The 18,034-nt window shown below is 43.4% G+C and overlaps 1 protein-coding gene across 1 annotated transcript in view; it reads right to left on the reverse strand.

Annotated features, from left to right (window-relative positions):
• Nucleotides 1-18,034, reverse strand: part of LOC308325702 (solute carrier family 22 member 23-like) — a 51,132-nt gene that overhangs the window by 18,959 nt on the left and 14,139 nt on the right. The gene's annotated exons all lie outside the window — the stretch shown is intronic.

The raw sequence follows: 18,034 nt of genomic DNA on the forward strand, positions 1-18,034 counted from the left end.
CAGACACACACACACACACACACACACACACACACACACAATGTGGGTCAGACAATAATAAACATGGCGCACACACACACACACACACACACTCAAAACATTATTTACTTTATTATTAGGACTAGAATTCAGAAGAATCAGAGATAGATCTGCGTGTCTGTGGTTGTTATTCAGTGCAGCGAGGCAGTGGGCTTCTCTCTGGAGCGCTGAAGCAGAAAGAGGTTCCTTGTACTCGTTGCTCCTCTATCAGAATGGCACCGATTCATTCAGCCAGTTGATTAGCATGCACGCCACGCTGGCTGGCAGTGACCAGAGCCACTCCGGCCCTTTAAGCCTAGTTCAGATACTTCAAAGTTTCGTGACAAGACAAAACAGATCTATGCTCGATTTGTACTTAGTTTTGTAAGACTATGTCTTACATGCGAAATACACGCTCATCACAACATGCACAAGTGTTGTGAGCATATTTACGGCATGCAATACCGCCATACGACCTAGCATAAATGCAAGCGTTGGCATGTTGCGAAGGGAAATCCCCAATGGTCTGAATCTGCTCTGCATGGAGCATGGACTCCCTAGCATCCATCTTTGGATGAAAACTGCAGAAGCTTAATGAACACTGGCATATCTTGCTGTTGCCTGCCCTACTTCATTCATCCACTCTCTCCGTCTCACACATCACTTTCTATTTTTTGGGGTCTGGGTCTTGTCTGCAGCCGAGGCACGCGGGCCAGTCTCCAGATGGGCCTTTCAAGGTGACAAGACCGGAATAATACAGTGGGTAGTCGGGCAGCTCTCTGTTTCGGTCCAGAGGAAAAGCCTGGAATTTCAATTAGGACTTGCCCCCCTCCTGAGGACATGAATAATGCCCTCTGTTCACAGACACCATCGCAGCTGGAATGACAAAGCCAATGAGCGGAGAGCGAGGCAATGCGAGCGAGGGCCTGCTGGGTCTGAACCAGCTAACCTCAAGCCTCCATCCAGAGAGCAAACTCATGGATCACCGGTCGTGGACTACATGGGGTCTGAATTCTTCAGCCACGCATGAGATGCCATGTGTACTGAACAGGTCAGTTTGCTGTGCCCGCACAGTATGTCCCGTGTACTTGCAGACTGTGTGAAAAAATGCTGACACATGCGCACGCAGACACGCGCGCACACGCACTTGCACACACACACATGCGTCTTGTGACAAATGTATTTTGTAAGCAATAGTGGTCAGGAGGTGCATGCATATCCAAGAAAATTCAACGGTTGCTCGAACAAAAAAGATAAACTGAAGAAAAGGAGGAAGTCTGCACACAATTTTGAAAGCTCCCAAAATAAATTATTATTACCAGATAACGGTAAAAGAAAAACACAATGTTTGGGCCTACGTGGCCTTCATCCGGTAACATTGTAACCTACGTGGCCTTCATCCGGTAACATTGTAAGCACACATCGCCCTCTCAATAATACAATACATATACTGTAAGTAAACATCAACTGTGGGTGGAATCCACATTAGTAGAAGGGGTTTGTAGAGTTGAGCGCCTTACCCCTGCTTACCCGTAATCCTCCATATCCCACTAAATCAACACTCCCACAATGCCTTGCACGATCTGGGTAGCATTAACACACATATCATCCACCCGTAAATCATCTGATGTCACCCATAACCATAAGGCAAGCACTCACCCAGTCAGGGCCAGATCTACGTAGCATATGGGCACTTTGGGCACGTGCCCAGGGGCCCTTGGGCACCAGGGTCCCCTAACAAATATAATACATTTTTTTTAGCTCCACAGAAACTTTCCCTGCTAATCCGAATGAAATAAATGGTGTCTAAAAAGATGAGTGTTTTATTGTTGGTGAGAAGGCAGCTGAAAAGTGCACTTGTGTGTAAAGCAGCAACAATGCGCTAGATTGGCTGTTGTTCAAGGTGGGTGGGCTTACTGGGCTGTGTGAGGTCAAGTGATTGGCTGTTGTTCAAGGTGGGTGGGCCCACTGGGCTGTGTGAGGTCAGGTGGAGAGGTGATTCTGGTGGAATAAAAGACGTACGTCCGCCATCCAGCATTTTCATTCTGCTTGCATAGGGTGGCTCCACAAAAAAAAGAAAAGGTAAAAACACTGAAATACACTGGCCAATTCTCTTACCTATTTGCTTACTATGTGGGTCAAATTAAAATAATGTCTTTGTTACTGCCTGGCTGTCACTCTGGGGCGTGGTAGGTGACCGGGAATAGGCCAATACAACGGCATAAAACCGCCCCAAAAGGGCCCAAAACAGACAAACATTTACACGTGCATGGGAAGGGGGGGCCCTTCGAGCTCCAGTGCCCAGGGGCCCTCAGAGGTGTTAATCCGGCCCTGCGCCCAGTGTACTCACCCACAGGCCAGTGTACTCACCCAGTTTAACCACATTAATCCCGCCATGACATCCATTCATTTGGCATTAAAAAACTAAAATCTTTTCAACATAGCAAAAAAGGCTTCAGTAGTTAAAGCTTAACATAAAAGGAAGTTCCAATAAAATACCTATTATCGTGTGCACACACACTGGTTGAAAAAAACAAAACATCGTCAAAGTATGAGCCAATAGCCAATTAATAACCATGATAATCCCCAAAGAAGCATTTATTAACAGTTTGCGGAATTACAGTACGTTTCAAACTTTAACTGGTTTTGCTGACTTTGACAAAACAACTGTGCGATTCACAGACTCCCCCCCCCCCTCTCTGGTACAAATCTCACCAGTACACTAGCCTTGTGTCAAGTACAGAATGTTCAGTGAAGGAGGCCCATTGTTGCAGAGTGAAACAACTGGGTTGATCACTTCACCCGGGGGCCCTCAGAGGGGGCCACTGCCTGTCCCTAGCAGCTAATGCCACGACCTTTCCTGGTCACATGCTCCTCGCGGCCCATGATATCACACTCTGATCCCTGGCCTGGCCACTGGGTTTGTGTGTCAAATTCCTACTCACTAATTCTTGTTATCTTGAGCCCATTCTAATGAAAAACAAAAAAATTGACAAAATGTCATTGACTGGGATACCGTTTCCGACAAAATCTGTGTATTACGTAGATTGATATAGAGTATATATCTGTAGATGGATATCTAAACAGTATACAGTAAATGCATACTGTAGATAGAGAGACAGACAGACAGACACAGACAAATAGATATTAGTTTTTATGCTGCTGTTCCATCATGCGACAGTCAGTGTAGGGCAGGCTACAGCTGTGAATAGCTGTGTTGAAACAATAATTGATTAAATCAATGAATTACCTGCTGATTGTTATTATCTGCGGGGGTCCGCTAAAACTGCCTGTGTGTCAGTTTCAGTGCAGTCGTTTAGGTAGGAACCAAAGTTCTCTAAGGTGGAACTATTGTGTTCCGAGTGAAAACTAGACCTATATTAAATTGTTTATAGGATCGATACAAGTAAATTAATACATGGTAACCCTTCCACAGTAGTAGCTTTTTCATATTTGTGATTATGAAACTGTCGTTTTCTCACAATTTGTGGTGTTGCAAGTTTCAGACCTATTCATAGACCTGCTTTTGCTTTGCAATCAGCAGGTAAAAATAATGAGTGAGTAACTTGTAGGAGGACTACTGCTGATCTAGTCTCGCGTAGCCAAACAACTATTCCACAATCTCCTAATGCTATAGAGTCTGGAACTACACCTCCCGAAATCCGAGCAAGGAAGATGCCATTCAAGAAAATATATTTAAAAAAACATTTTATTTCCATTTCCGCTAAGCAATAAGCTACATATGCTTAGATGATTGCGATTTATATTAGGATAAATGTGTGCGGCCGTAAAGATGAAACAGAAGTGGGGGGGAGGAGGCTTCACTTCCGCTTTATCGCCTGCTCATGATCAGAGCTTTCGTTCTCCAGACTGTACGACGGAAGCATTTGGAAATTGTGAGAGGCCACAGTCTGGCAACGTGAGGTCACTGCTGATCAGATCAACTATTTTGAGCAGTCTCATGAATCACTCATTTTCACCTGCCGTCTAGGCTGGGAGCCAGAGCTGTCCTGTTTGCACTCTTTATGCAGGAGACAGACCCCTTGGTGTTTGACTCTCTTTTCGTTAAACGGTAATGTCGAGTGACGTTTGAACATTGTCGTCGCAAACGTTACAATTAAAAACGGTGTTTGCACCGTGTCAGCTTTGGAATATCCATTACAAACCAGTTCCATTAGACAAATGTTGAATTCCTTAGCTTAGGGAAACAAATACCGTTAGTTCATTGACTTAATCTAGCCTGGGACTCCATGCTGGTATCCCAGTAAAAACACCACAACACAAACTAAGACACAGAGTGGAATGTGTGTGTGTGTGTGTGTGTGTGTGTGTCAGTAATGTGCATGTTTGCGTGTGCACGTGGTCCTATGGACTTTTGAGATAAGCCCATAATCATTCATCGCTGTCTTATCGCACAAAACAAACACGGCCAATTAGCCATAGTTATAAGGGTTCTTTGATCCATGTGGCCTGATCAACAAATGTGCAGCTGTCAACATCGGACTGAAACAGCTCAAAGGGTTTCACTATCGTTTGATGATGTAAAAGCATGAGATGTGTCTTGTGTTGAATGACTATCAGCTCTACAAGCAGGTCCCCTATGGGAACATGGTCACTGATAAAAAAAAGGTTCCCACTGTCAGACAATAAAAGATTCAGTCTCACACACAAAGCGTGCCACAGTGTCATCGGAACTGATTCAATAGAAAACATGGGATTCATTATCTCTATCTGTTTACAGAGACAATTTGCAGTGGTTTAACATGCTAATTTTTGTTAATCAATGGACTTCACTCGGGCATCTGTGGAATGAGACGGTGTAGCAGGATAGACTGCAGCCTGAAGGTACCAGAAGCCTATAATATCTCCCTTTTTCCCCTGAGGGAGGGATTCCACTTTGGCTGAGCGGTAGCGGTTTGATGTCCTACTTGGGAAACCCATGCTCGGATCCATTGGGTCATACTGTGCAGGGTTGGGATCTTTGAGGATTTTAACGATTCCGATTCCTTAACAGTTTGACTCCATAAAACGCGTTACCCGCTATTTAATTAAATATTCTACGCTGCCGAGATTGTTTTATTACCTTTAGAGCAAACGCTGAAGTATTTTCAGCTTTCAACAACGAAAATCCGGCAAAAAATGGTCCGTCGGCATGTTTTGATCATCAGTACCAGCGGCCATTACAATGCGCTACAGGATCCGCCTCCATGAGGCATTGTAGTCCAAACAAACCTCCCGTCCACTTACATTGAGCTCAATTTCCCAGAAGCCCTAGCAGCCCAGATGATGACTTGATTTCCGGGTTTCGTCATCATAACGCAACGGCCTCATCATCAGGTCCCGGATAAATCCGCTGTTTCTTTTTAATTATTTTAAAACGGCGAATGAAACGCATTAAACAAATATATAGCGGGTATAGCGTTTTACGTGCGGGGGAACACTGGATTAAACAATTAGCGGCCGTCAAACTGTTAACGATTCCCTCCGATTCCTGAGTGGTTCGCTTTAAAAGGGGTTTCAACATGGACCACTAGAAGTCTGTGCACAACTGAAACCCATTTGTATTTTGTACCCTCTCAGAGTAATTGCATAGCAGACGTGAATACCAGATCTGACAGTGTGATCGCTTCCGGAAAAATGTTCCTAAATGTGATAGAACCAATTCCGGTTCCTCAATGTTGGATCCTGTTCCGGATCCCAACACGAATACTAGCGATCACATGTCTTTGTGCTCCCGATCCGATTCTGCTCATTTGATTTGGAGTATCTGCTGATTTTTTTCTCGATCCGATCGCGATAGTACAATATCCAAAATCACAGCCAATATCATAAAATAGATATAATATTGATACTAGTGATAACCCCAGTATGTATGTACTTTAAATCCTACTGTGTAGCATGTGGTATGTCATGTGAACAACAAGGGTTCTACTGTATAGCTACTTTGCGCTGATCACAATATCCACTCTATTTCAGTCTGATGAGAAAGCTGTAGCCCTGGAGGAAATCCAGAGGAAACCCAGATGGAGAGCTTTAACAGCATTGTATAGTATAGTTAAAATGCCATGCAGAGAGACAGGACGGACGGCAGGTTGGAACTCTGCTGAGCATGCAGAAGAATGCACACACTGCAACAAAAAGGGAACTTTAACCCTGCTCAGAGGGGGGGGGGGGGGACCGAGTCTGCACCTTAACCCATTTATTATGAGATGGCGTGGGGGGAGGAGGGGGGAGGAGGAAGCACAACACAGACGGAGGATGGTTGGACGGTGTGCTTCACAGTGGAAACTGGTTTCCTTCCCTCTAGTCGGAAAGCCTTTGTGCTCTCGCGACGTGGTGCCTATAGCCCTGTCTGTCTCCATTAGAAAGAGTGATGCTCAATTTGATGTACCTCGTCAATGGCCTGTTTTATCAGTTAGGGATAACATGAGGAGATGTGACAGATCGGATGCCTCTCTGGCCTTTTTTTTCTCTTTCTTTCTTTCTTTTGAAACCCCCAACAAAGATCTTTCTAGTACCCGAAGCAACACTGGGCCCTGTCTGTGTGTAGCATGGCTGCAGTTGTGTGAAGAAGAAGAGACGCCTCCATCGCGAGTCCCCCAGGGAGCCATAGACCGTGTCACGGAATGAAATGCTCATCTTCACTGTCCAGTACCAGACAATGTTTTGTGGGGCCAGATATCCATCAAAGGCACACACACACACACACACACTCACACACAGGGCCGGACCAACTGATATCCATCAAAGGCGCACATGCGCACATGCACACACAAACACAAACGCAAACACACTCTAAAATACTGCTCCAGTAGACGGACGAGCAAATAGGCAAACAAACTAAGTAATCTGTCTGTCACATAATTGTACACAGAAGCAAAAAACCTGGAGCATGACATTGACACAAATGAAGGGAAACGTGTACTATGCGCACACAAACACACAGACAGACACGATCCCCCACAATTTCCTCTGTCTGATGCCCCCGGCCCTCGTCTCTCTGTGTGGAGAGATTAATGCCTGTGGTAAGGAGGCGAGGGGGGTGCACTGTGAGAAAGCACCTCATTACCAGGAGAGAACAGTGGAGGAGAGGATCAGCGAGTTGGCCTGGCCTCTCTCTCTCCTGGCACAGCGTGGCACAGTGCTGCAGCACGACGTGCGCGCACGGAGCCGGCAGCACCCAGCCTGTCTGAATGACGTGCACGGAGCCAGCAGAACCAAGCCTGCCTGTCTGAAAGAGACGGCTCTGCCCGCCTGCATCGCAAAAAACTAAAAGATGGATTGTGGAAGGAAGAAAGCATGCAGGGACATGGCTAGAGAACGAGATATGACCTAGAACTACAGGGATGTCCATGTTTTTTGCTCCCAATCAGATTCCGAGCACTTGATTTTGAGTATCTGCAGATACCGATTTTTACCGAAATCGTTATAGAACACTTATGCTATTATCATAATAGTAGAATATCCAAAGTCACAGACAACATCCAGTCTAATATCATGATATGGATATAATATTGATACTAGGGATGTCCCCATCACATTATTTTGCTCCCGATTCCGATAAAAAATAAATAAATCATGATGTAATTTGATTCTTTACAATCGATCTCACCTAGCCCTAATGTATACGCAGCAATTCAGCTACGGTGTGTGTATATATATATATATATATATATATATAGCATGTATGATGCACCATAGAAGACTACATTACACGGTCACATACCGTCCCATTAAGGACAGATCAGATGAGCGATGGATAAACCATGAGCCGTAAAAGCCGTGTCTCATTGCGAACCTGCCTTAAGCTGTGATGCTATAAGAGACGTATACAGTAGTCTGCCCCAGTATGTGCCCTCAGCTCCAACCATCTATATTTGTACATGTTAAACTATGAGCACACAAAGTCAATGCAGTGTAGAGCCTGATTTATGCTGAAGTGTCATGCGGCGTGTCGACAAAAACACATATTTCCAACTGAAGCCGGTCGAGTCAGCACAATAGAACGTACAGTGTTGTGTAAGTAAGTAGCCTTAGGAAGCTGTGGTTCCAGAGCCATGTGGCCCATAGGTCATCTGCTGTTTCCGTAGTGTACAAGAACACCCCCTGGCCTGGACATGACGCTGGTACTGTATGTCGCAGGAACTAACTGACCCCCAATCCAACCCTTGATTAGGACGGTCACCATTACTCATTTGATTAATTAATTAATTTGTCGCACAAATAATTGTGATTAATTATGTTTTTTTTACTTTGAACATTGGAACGTTACAATTTATTTTTCTGTAAGCAGTCAGTACGGACATTTTTAAACATGAACATGATTGATGATTATGCAAAGATAATAGTGAGTGATCATCTCAAATAATTGCGATTAGTCAGATAATTGTGACAGGTCTACCCTTGATGCAGAGTCCCAAGCAGGGAGGTTTTGGGCTGGCTACCATTTTTATTGCCGTTAGTATGATTCAGCCGAGGATTGAACACCAGAGGGGTGTACAAATGCATCGATGTTGGAATTGATTCTTAAAAAAGGTCAAAATAAGATTTTCAAGCTAATTTCTTGCCCAAAATTATTCTCAAGCTATTCACGAACATAATCCTGATCTCAAATGTGCATCAACGCGGATCAGATGAGAATTGTTGTGAGCTCGCAGATTACTCCCCTAGTTAATATCTTACACCAAGTTACAGTATTAACAGTATTTTTATAGTAGTCAAAACCGGTAGTGAAGCCGCTGAACAAGCTCTTGAGCAAACAGTGAGCCATCAAATTGGTTTCACCGTTTTTGGACGGCATAGCAGACGTGGATGTGAAACTGCTGTACTTCTCCCGTGTCCAGTTATATAAGCGAAATAAACAACCAACAAAACTTGAAACAATTAAACCTAAAAACAAAATAATATATTTACAGGTGCTATAGCCACACAGAATTTTGAAGCTTGGAATATAAGACTTTAAAATCATTAGTGTTGTTAGTTTATCCTTAAAGGCTGTATTTTGGTTTCCATTTTGACTGTGCACCAACACCACTACAGTACGTTTTCTTCCTGGGTGATCATAGCCATATGGGTGACGTGTGCAGTGCACCCAGTGACTCATCTGGGCCAGTAAGAATCTGGGTCAAAGGTTGAGATTAGTAATGCGTTCTTTGATGTGTTCTCTTTGGGATACATGAAAGTAAACACTACAACAAACAGCATGTTTCTATAAACCCCCCCCCCCCTCCAACCACCAAGCATACCCCTGACCGCACTGCTCAGTCTGTTTAGTGCCAAGCCCCAAGGCACACATTTTCTCTCTCTCTCTCTCTCTCTGCCACACACTTGCGTGTACATGCGCATGTGCACACTGCACAGTCACACTAGACACATACACAAGATTATACGTCTTCCTCTCGAGGCAGGTACAGACAAGCTAATAGAACCAACAAACAGCCTGCCTGGATGTGACATCACACTAACTTCTTGACATCCTGAGATGGACTCTGAGAGCATGGCTGAAAGGCCCTGAGATGGACTCTGAGAGCATGGCTGAAAGGCCCTGAGATGGACTCTGAGAGCATGGCTGAAAGGCCCTGAGATGGACTCTGAGAGCATGGCTGAAAGGCCGTGGTCATGTGAGGTGCTTGTGCTCACATGGTGCATAATATGCACTGCACATTTTACACACCATATTTCAATAACATATCAAATGAATAATGATACACATATTACTAACATCTTTACTGTGACTAACACTGATTACTACACTATAATTATGGCCCCATCTGATCCTTCAGTGCAACAATACCCCTGTAATATAGTTATTTTATTTTATTGATTGATTCTTTATTCAAGTGTCTAATAAACAATGAACAATGACAATAAACCGACATGACAGTTTGCAAAATGATCAAGTGAATACCAAACTGACTAAGATCCTTACAAGGCAGATTACATAATATACAACATAAAATAAAATACACCATTAGGCCTGTAACAGGAGACACATGTACCTACTTGAAGAGCTGGGATTGTCTTCTACTCCAGGCTCTAGAAACAAACTGGGCTGTCCTAAAGACATTATTATAGTTCTATGTAAATAGACTGTGATAATAATCTGCTTTTGATTTCTGGTATTAAATAGACTTTGGTCAGGTATATCCTTTAGAATTAACCAGTAATAGTCTGTGTAATTGTGTAAATTATGTAGAAAACAATTATCTTAGAAAGGGAATTGTATGTGTAATGATGCAACCAGCCACAGCTGCAGCACACGTATGATGATTGCGGTATGTATGCTCAATTACACTTGTATGGTGATAGGCAAGTGAAACAAGCAAGTGTCATCCTGTCAACCAAAAAGCTGTTGAACGGGTGCTAAGCCCCGTCGCCAAGTCTTGGCAACACAAGCCGTCACACAGGCATCGTCACTTTATGCACGGTATATGACTACAGTGTATAGATAGACCTTTATTGACCCCGTGGGGGAAATACAGTCGTCAGTGCAGCCGAAATGAAACGCAGGAGTCAGGACAGAGATAGGCTGTAGTAAGTAATTACGCATAGTAATGGTTACGAAAAGAGTACCAGCAACAAGGTATACTATAAATAAAAACTTCCCTGGTTCTCAATACTTGGACTGCCTGGGAAATGAGCAATTAACAGGTGTGATACGAGTGCTGTCACAGTGCACGAACACAGTGTAACTGTGTATTCACAGGTATAAAATATGAATATGAATGACTAATACACTCCATTGCTGTTGGACTGGCAGTGGCACCATCACCATCTGTGGCTAAATTATGTCTCATACTTGCACAATCTGCCTCATTTTGTTTCCTTTGAGCACTCACGTTATGTATATTTGATATCGTTGTCATGTCATCTAGTATCACGTAGCCAGCCAACTATTCCACAACCTCTGAATGCTAAATGGAGTCTCTGAACCCAGTAACCCACACCTAACGAAGCCACAGCGACAAACAACTGCTTTATCCTCTGATCATTTGCAGAGCGTCCGTGCTCCAGACTGTATGACGGAAGTATTTCAAAATTGTGGAAAGAGACATTGAGGAAGGCAACAGTGTGGCTACGCGAGGCTACATCAATTCATGTCTTCTGACTCTCTCCTTAGTTTCTTTCTCTATGATTACATTTTGTAACTGCAAAATGTTGGAGCTAATTTCACCCACGCTTTTACACCTACAGTCCTACAGTCAGTAAACTTGTGATGTGATAATAAAGTTGATGTTGAAGTTGTATAATTAACTGTGGCTATGACCAACGACAGTTTTATCCTTTTGAATATAATGGATAATACATGGTGTACGTATGCATCTAAAAGTGACTTGAGAAGCCATTGAGATTAATTACATGGAAAGTCAATCAAATAAATGTCCAACAATGTAATCTTTACAATACTGGGGAACATTACATTTTTAGTTAAAAGTTGCGATCAAAAGTTAGAAGCTTTCAATTCCACAAATGTCATGTGATCACCAGGGCTGCTGTCACTAACATAACATCATTATATTTATCATTATATTTGTCATTATTAGACTACTCTGGAAAAAAAGAATAAAACAAATCAATTATTTGTATCTAAAATGAGCAGCCTCTTGTAGCGCCACCTGCTGCGCTAATAATAATAATAATCTTTATTGTCCCGAAGGATATTCGTCTTCACAGATCTGTTCAAACACCCACATCAAAACAACACATAGCACAAAACTCCAAGACAATAGAAAAACATGAGGTCCCCACTGTATACAGAACCATCCGATCGGCGGGGCAGTTTGTTTAATGCCGCGATGGCTGAGGGGACAAAACACCTACTAAAACAAACCTATTTCCATGGCAAGGTTCTGTATCTTTGTCAAGATGGCATGTGGTTAAAAAAGCGATACAGGGGATGATCAGTGTCATTTGATATTGAAAGTGTTAGCCGTGTGATGGCCTTATTGTTTATATAAGAACGTGTGGGTGTAGGAAGTCTGATTATCTTGGAAGCAATACGGCTAATACTGAGAAGTTTGTTTCTGTTGGACAGTATGGTGTAGATTAGAAACATGCGGAACAGTACAATTAAAGCATAGAGGTAAACAAACAGCCACCTGTTGTTGACCACTGCCCAAGAGCACAACCACCCTGTCTCACTCTGAACACAATGACCTCACACAAACAGTCAAACACCCAACACAGCCAGCTTTGCGTGACTAACAGCTCGACATCAAGCTGCGTGTTCATGTGGGTGAGTGACTGTGTGTGTGTGTGTGTGTGTGTGTGTGTGTGTGTGTGTGTGTGTGTGTGTGTGTGTGTGTGTGTGTGTGTGAGTGAGTGTGTGGGTACGTGTGCACCTGCTTGTGCTTCTGTTACATTTACAGTAGAGAGCGAGTACTAGCAGGCAGCAGTATGACCCTGAGCAGTAAAGCACTGCTACAATGCTAGAAATGCTAACACACACTCACTAGATGGGACACTGGGGTATAAATAGCAGCACTGCATCGGATGACTCTTCGCAGCTATACTGTATGCTTTGCTTTCCCCCACCCTGTAATATTTAATAGCCGACATAGATCAATGCCACAGAGAGATGTATCGGTCCGGACCATTTCACATGAAAGGGCTTAGTGTTACCATGCGGCAGCACTTTCACCCTTTCACGTCGAGACCGAGGCGGTGCGATTTTCCTCGTGCTGCGCCACAGTGTAGCACCATCGAGACGGACAGGCAGCCGGAATCATTAATGCGAGAATGGTTAATGCAGACAAAAGATCTCTCACACTCAAGTCTCTCATTAATACGTTTCTCTTTTATCCCGGTGCCGTTTCCTGAACCGTTGTTCTCCCCCACTGTTCCCTTCACTCTCCACCAATCACCCCATTCTGCTTTTATTCCCTCTCTCTCTCTCTCTCTGGATGGCGCTATTTAGTGTCTGGGGCTGCACCGTATTAGGTGTCACCCCACATCAGACTTGGCCGCCAACCACGGTGGACCCGAAGCCGACAGGCCATCGCAGCGGAATGGACGGTGGCAGTGTGCAAACTATTCCATTACGAACGGCGCTTACCAGCAGCTTTACAACTCTGCATGCATGCATTTCCCAGTGCACAGCCTGTGGGGATTAGTGGGGGTGGGGGGTTTGTGAGTGTCTCCTTGTTAATTATATCCAACGAAGGATTAAACATTTGTGTAATTGTAACGACCCCTAAACCTCCATATGGATACTCAACTGGGCGAGTATGACGTAAGAGAAAAATGGCCACTGTGCTGTGAATATGGTCACTGACCAGTACAAACAGAGCTAAAGAAGTCATGGTTTTCGCCCAACTCTCCATTGCAGGCAGAGGCAATGAAAGACACCACAACATAACTTGTGGTTAAAGCGGGATTGCTCAATGGCTGACAGTGACTATGTAAGGAGTTAAACTGGATTATTGGCAATACACAATGGCTTTAGGAATGCAACTGTCTAAGAGATGTCTGTTTGTGGTCTAGTAACTAACAGATACCACTAATCTACAATGATATAAACAATAATTGTAAGTCTATTGTTCCATTATTAAATGGAATGCAATGGATCTTTCCAAATAATTTCCAAAACAGGCAGGTCAAAACATTTACGTTCCTTCCCTTTGTAGTAGGCTTACATCCGAGAGAGAGAATCCGGTGAACTCAAGAAGAATCCAAGGCACTCCTTTCAGATGAGTTAAAAAGCCTTTATTAGGTCATGGATTGGCAAAGTTAAAAACGTAGGTGACCCAATGCGTTTTGGCTCAGGGGCCTTCATCAGGGTCTATCTATGCAATAAATACTAACTGTATCTGCATTCAAATGATGGTTGTGCCTTTATAAATAGCGTCAGTGTGTGTGTTATTGAATGATATATCGCTAACCTTTTATAAGCACCAGCACTGGTGGCGTTTAGTCAATAGAGAACAGCTGAGGGGAAAACATCATGTGACCCGGTAGACACAACACACCGCAGTAAGGGAGGAAGTACAGCCAACATGTTGAACCTATATGTAAGTTGAACTCTACTCTACTCTATTCGATGGTGCTTAACATGCCATAACACAGTGACGGTGTCAAACCTTTCAACCCCCAGTTTGACATACATTAATTGGCCCCCATTTGAGACAATTTGCAGCTCTGGGGCCTATTGAATTATTGTTATTGTTACTATTAATAACTATTGTTACAATTAGGGATGTCCCGATCACGTTATTTTGCTTCTGATCTAATTCCAATCATTAGATTTTCTGTATTTGCCGATACCATTTTTTCCCTATCCTATATTTATATTTTGTATCACCATAGTAGACTATCCAAAATTACAATTATAATGTCTAATCTAATATGGATATTAATATTGACACTAGGGGATGTCCCAATCACATTTATTTGCTCACAATCCGATTCCCATCATTTGAAAATGCCGTGATTGAGCCCCCATTTCCGATCACGCGATCAGATAGGGACAACCCTAGTTACAAATAACCCATTTTGGGCGGGAACCCCTTTTGGTGTTAGCATTATGTTATGATTTAGCTATTGAAAAATAGCAGATCTACAAGCTCATAGCGCGCCATCGAGTGGCGCGCTACGAGCTTGTAGGTCTGCTATTTTTGAAAAATCGAAGAACGACTGACATAGAAACATAACTTTTCCAGAAAACTGTAATGTAGTTGCTTGCATCTCTCTCCTCTCTCCTGCTTTCTCCCTGACACGGTCACGGCTGGCCGGTTTTTGCAAAAAGGAGTTTTTTCTTGCCACCTCTGAAAACATGCTTGCTCAGGGCGTGGGGGGTGGGGGGGGGGGGTTTAAGACGTTGGGTGTTTGTTTGTACTCCGGCCTTTGGCCCACTAGACTGGCAGAGATAATAAATGTGCTGTAAAGTACCAAAAGCTTTGGAAAGGTTTGGAGGCAGTGACCACTCATATTCTCTATAAGTGCATCTCATCACAAGCATGTTCTACCTGGTCTGAGGCGCTATTGGAAAGGGAACGGGGGGGGGGGGGGGGGGCACCAAAATCAGCAGGGTTCATCATGTAATCTGCCCATTATGGTATGATGTCTTCTGTGAAAAGATGACATTGTAGCCTGAAGGTGGCACTAGAGGAAAGGTCATGATGAGACCTCAGGTGATTATTACTCAGCAGATTTCATGGCAATCTGCCCATTACATTTCCAGATATCTTGTGTCAATGTGTTCTTTCAGAGGAAACCCAAGGAAGAACCGAGAGGAAATGCTATGGGGGGGGGGGGGGGTCACCAAAATCACTAAGGTTAATCTTCCTGGAAGCATGAAGGTGCACAGCAAACTCTATACAGGCAATCCAGAAAGTGCTTTTGAAGATATATCGTATTTACAGTAGCAGTAAAGTGTTGGCCGTACTTTTGAAGAGATCTTATTTAGGAGTAAAGTAAGTGTTGGGCGGACAGACCAGCATAGCTATCCTTAGAACCCAGCCAGCTAGCAACGCTATATAATCTTCCCCGTTTGATAAATTAGCACTTAACTGAAGAAGTGGTATAGAAGATATTTGTGTATGGTTGCTTGACAACAGCCAAAGTAAAAACACAGAGCTTCCCTGCATGCCTATGGCTGACTGTTCTTATGACTGTTACCTGAGGAGTTGGCTGGCTCAGAGATTCAGAGTGACACTCCCTATAAACCCTATTTACTCTGCAATCACTGGGATGGAGAATACAAAGAACGTCGACATGGGGGAGGGAGAGAGAGAGAACGAGAGACGGAGGAATGAAAGTGTTGATCATACAAAGTAGTAGTAGTAGTACTTCTGAGATGGTGTAGTGAAAAAGTCAATATAATACTACTAATGATAATAATAAAATGGAAATTATGTTGAGATTGGGCCCTCTGTTCCTATATACATTTCTTGCTACACTGTCGTTTCCGTTATCAAAAGTACTCCCCTGAGGGTGGCTCACCTTCTAAGAGAGCAGCCATACCACGTAAATACGGCTATAGTCCTTCCTGCAGCCGGCATGGGTTCCAATCCGACCCAAGGCTCTTTAGTGCACGTCACCCCCCTCTCTCTCTCTCTCTCTCTCTCTCTCTCACCCCTCCTGTCTCTTTGTTCACCCTCTCAATCCAAATATACCGTCGTAGAAATGCAGAATTACCCTTCCCTTCATGAGTCATGACAGTGGTTAAAATTAAATAAATACAAGCAGCAGTGGCCAAGATGTATGATTTTAGGCAATTACAATTATGATGTATGGAACAATATACAAACTGTACTTCAAAATGTACAAACTTTAATTCAGTAATTAAACTGTCGCTTGATGAGGAAAGACTACTACTACTATAGGCTACGGTCTTCAAGTTCAAGCTTCTCTTTTAACTCAATGAAGACAAACTGTCGAGGCTCAATTAACCATGCAGTCTCCTCAACCCCAGGAAAGCCCCCCCCCCCCCCCCCGGCAGTCGGGCTGCCTCTCTGCCCTTGCCTCATGGCAGGACCAGACAGTACTTCTATTTTGGGAGTGCGCTGCAGCTTTTTTTGAGGTATATGATGTGAAATAAATAAATTATAATGACAAGGACACGGAGGTCTCCCTCGTTCGTCATCTTGCCCTCGTTTCCTCCCCTCCCTCCAACTCGCACACATCCCCTCCACTTCTGTCACGTCCCTCTGCTCTACATAACTGCCGCCAAAGAGGCTTTTAAGGCTCCATCGAGCGACCAAACTCCACATCAACGGCAAGGCCAATTATAAGCACTCGATCACAAATCCCCCTTCTCTTTCTGTGTGTCTCCCTCCCTCTTTCTCTCAAATAGTAGATCAATTTAACAGGAGGACAGATGATCAGTCCTCAAGCCTTTACTGTACAGAGAGAAGGTTGCAATCATCTCCATGGGCAATATACATGTGCAGAATAGCAACAGTAAACAGCAGTGACGTGTGAGGCTGCAGTGAAGCAGCAACTCAACTCCTCATCTCTCCCCTCTTCTCTTCCTTTGCCAAGATATGGACCAGGAGTAATGGCCAATCCAAAAATGATAAAAGTATTTTAGCTGGTCCACTCAAATAATATGTTTTGCAAGAGTATTTAAGAGCAGATATGGTAGGCTACACTGTTGTGAGTAGCATACTTAAAGCTCTATATTCACATAATAGTCATTGCTGTAGACTGGCATTTGGTTCAATAACTGGTCTCTCTCCAGCTCGTTAATAAAAACAGGAAATACATTTTCAGGTGGGTTGCCAATTTCATCCAATCAGGAGAGAGCACCAACTAAATCAGCTTCTGTTGGATAGTGTTCCAGTTAGAAATGTGTCTGCTCGTTACTTGGAGTCATCACTTCTCGATTGTTGGATAAAATTGGTATCCCGAGCTGAAAATGCATTTTCTGTCTACGAGAGAGAGAGAGAGAGAGAGAGAGAGAGAGAGAGAGAGAGAGAGAGAGAAAGAGAGAGAGAGAGAGAGAGACTGGGATCCTCTGTTACTGAACAAACACACACACAGCAATGATTACTATTAGAATATAGTTAATACAACATGTTTGTTTAAGCCTTTTTAACAAGCCATGTTTCCAACTTCACACTGGTTTTACCTCTAGGCTCTATGCCCTCATGTTTTAAATGTTTTGTTTCCATTCCTTAGATGTTTTTAGTCGTGTGATGTTTCTTCTATTTATGCATTTGCCTAGTAGCACTTTGAGATTCTGTGCTATGTAAAGTGCATTAAAATCCTAAACATCCATTATATTTTAACAAGAAAATATAACTAAATAAAGGACAAGTAGCTCTTTAATCAAGTTCACTTTCTTGATGTCAGGGAAGATATACATTGTAATATAAAACCCTGCGTGTTCATATTTATGAGTTACGGTTCACAAGAGGCCATGTTTACACCATCAGAGTTGAAATAACACTCAGGATTTGAAGTAGTTGAGGGCATTGAGGGTAAACTAAGGATAACTTTTCCTTCCACCTCATTACTTTTAATTTGCTGAGTAACGGCAATACAGTAGCTGGCTGCCATTTCCTAGAAGTAGAGC

This window comes from Protomyctophum bolini, assembly GCF_963924005.1.
Source record: "Protomyctophum bolini genome assembly, chromosome: 12".
Taxonomy (NCBI): domain Eukaryota; kingdom Metazoa; phylum Chordata; class Actinopteri; order Myctophiformes; family Myctophidae; genus Protomyctophum; species Protomyctophum bolini.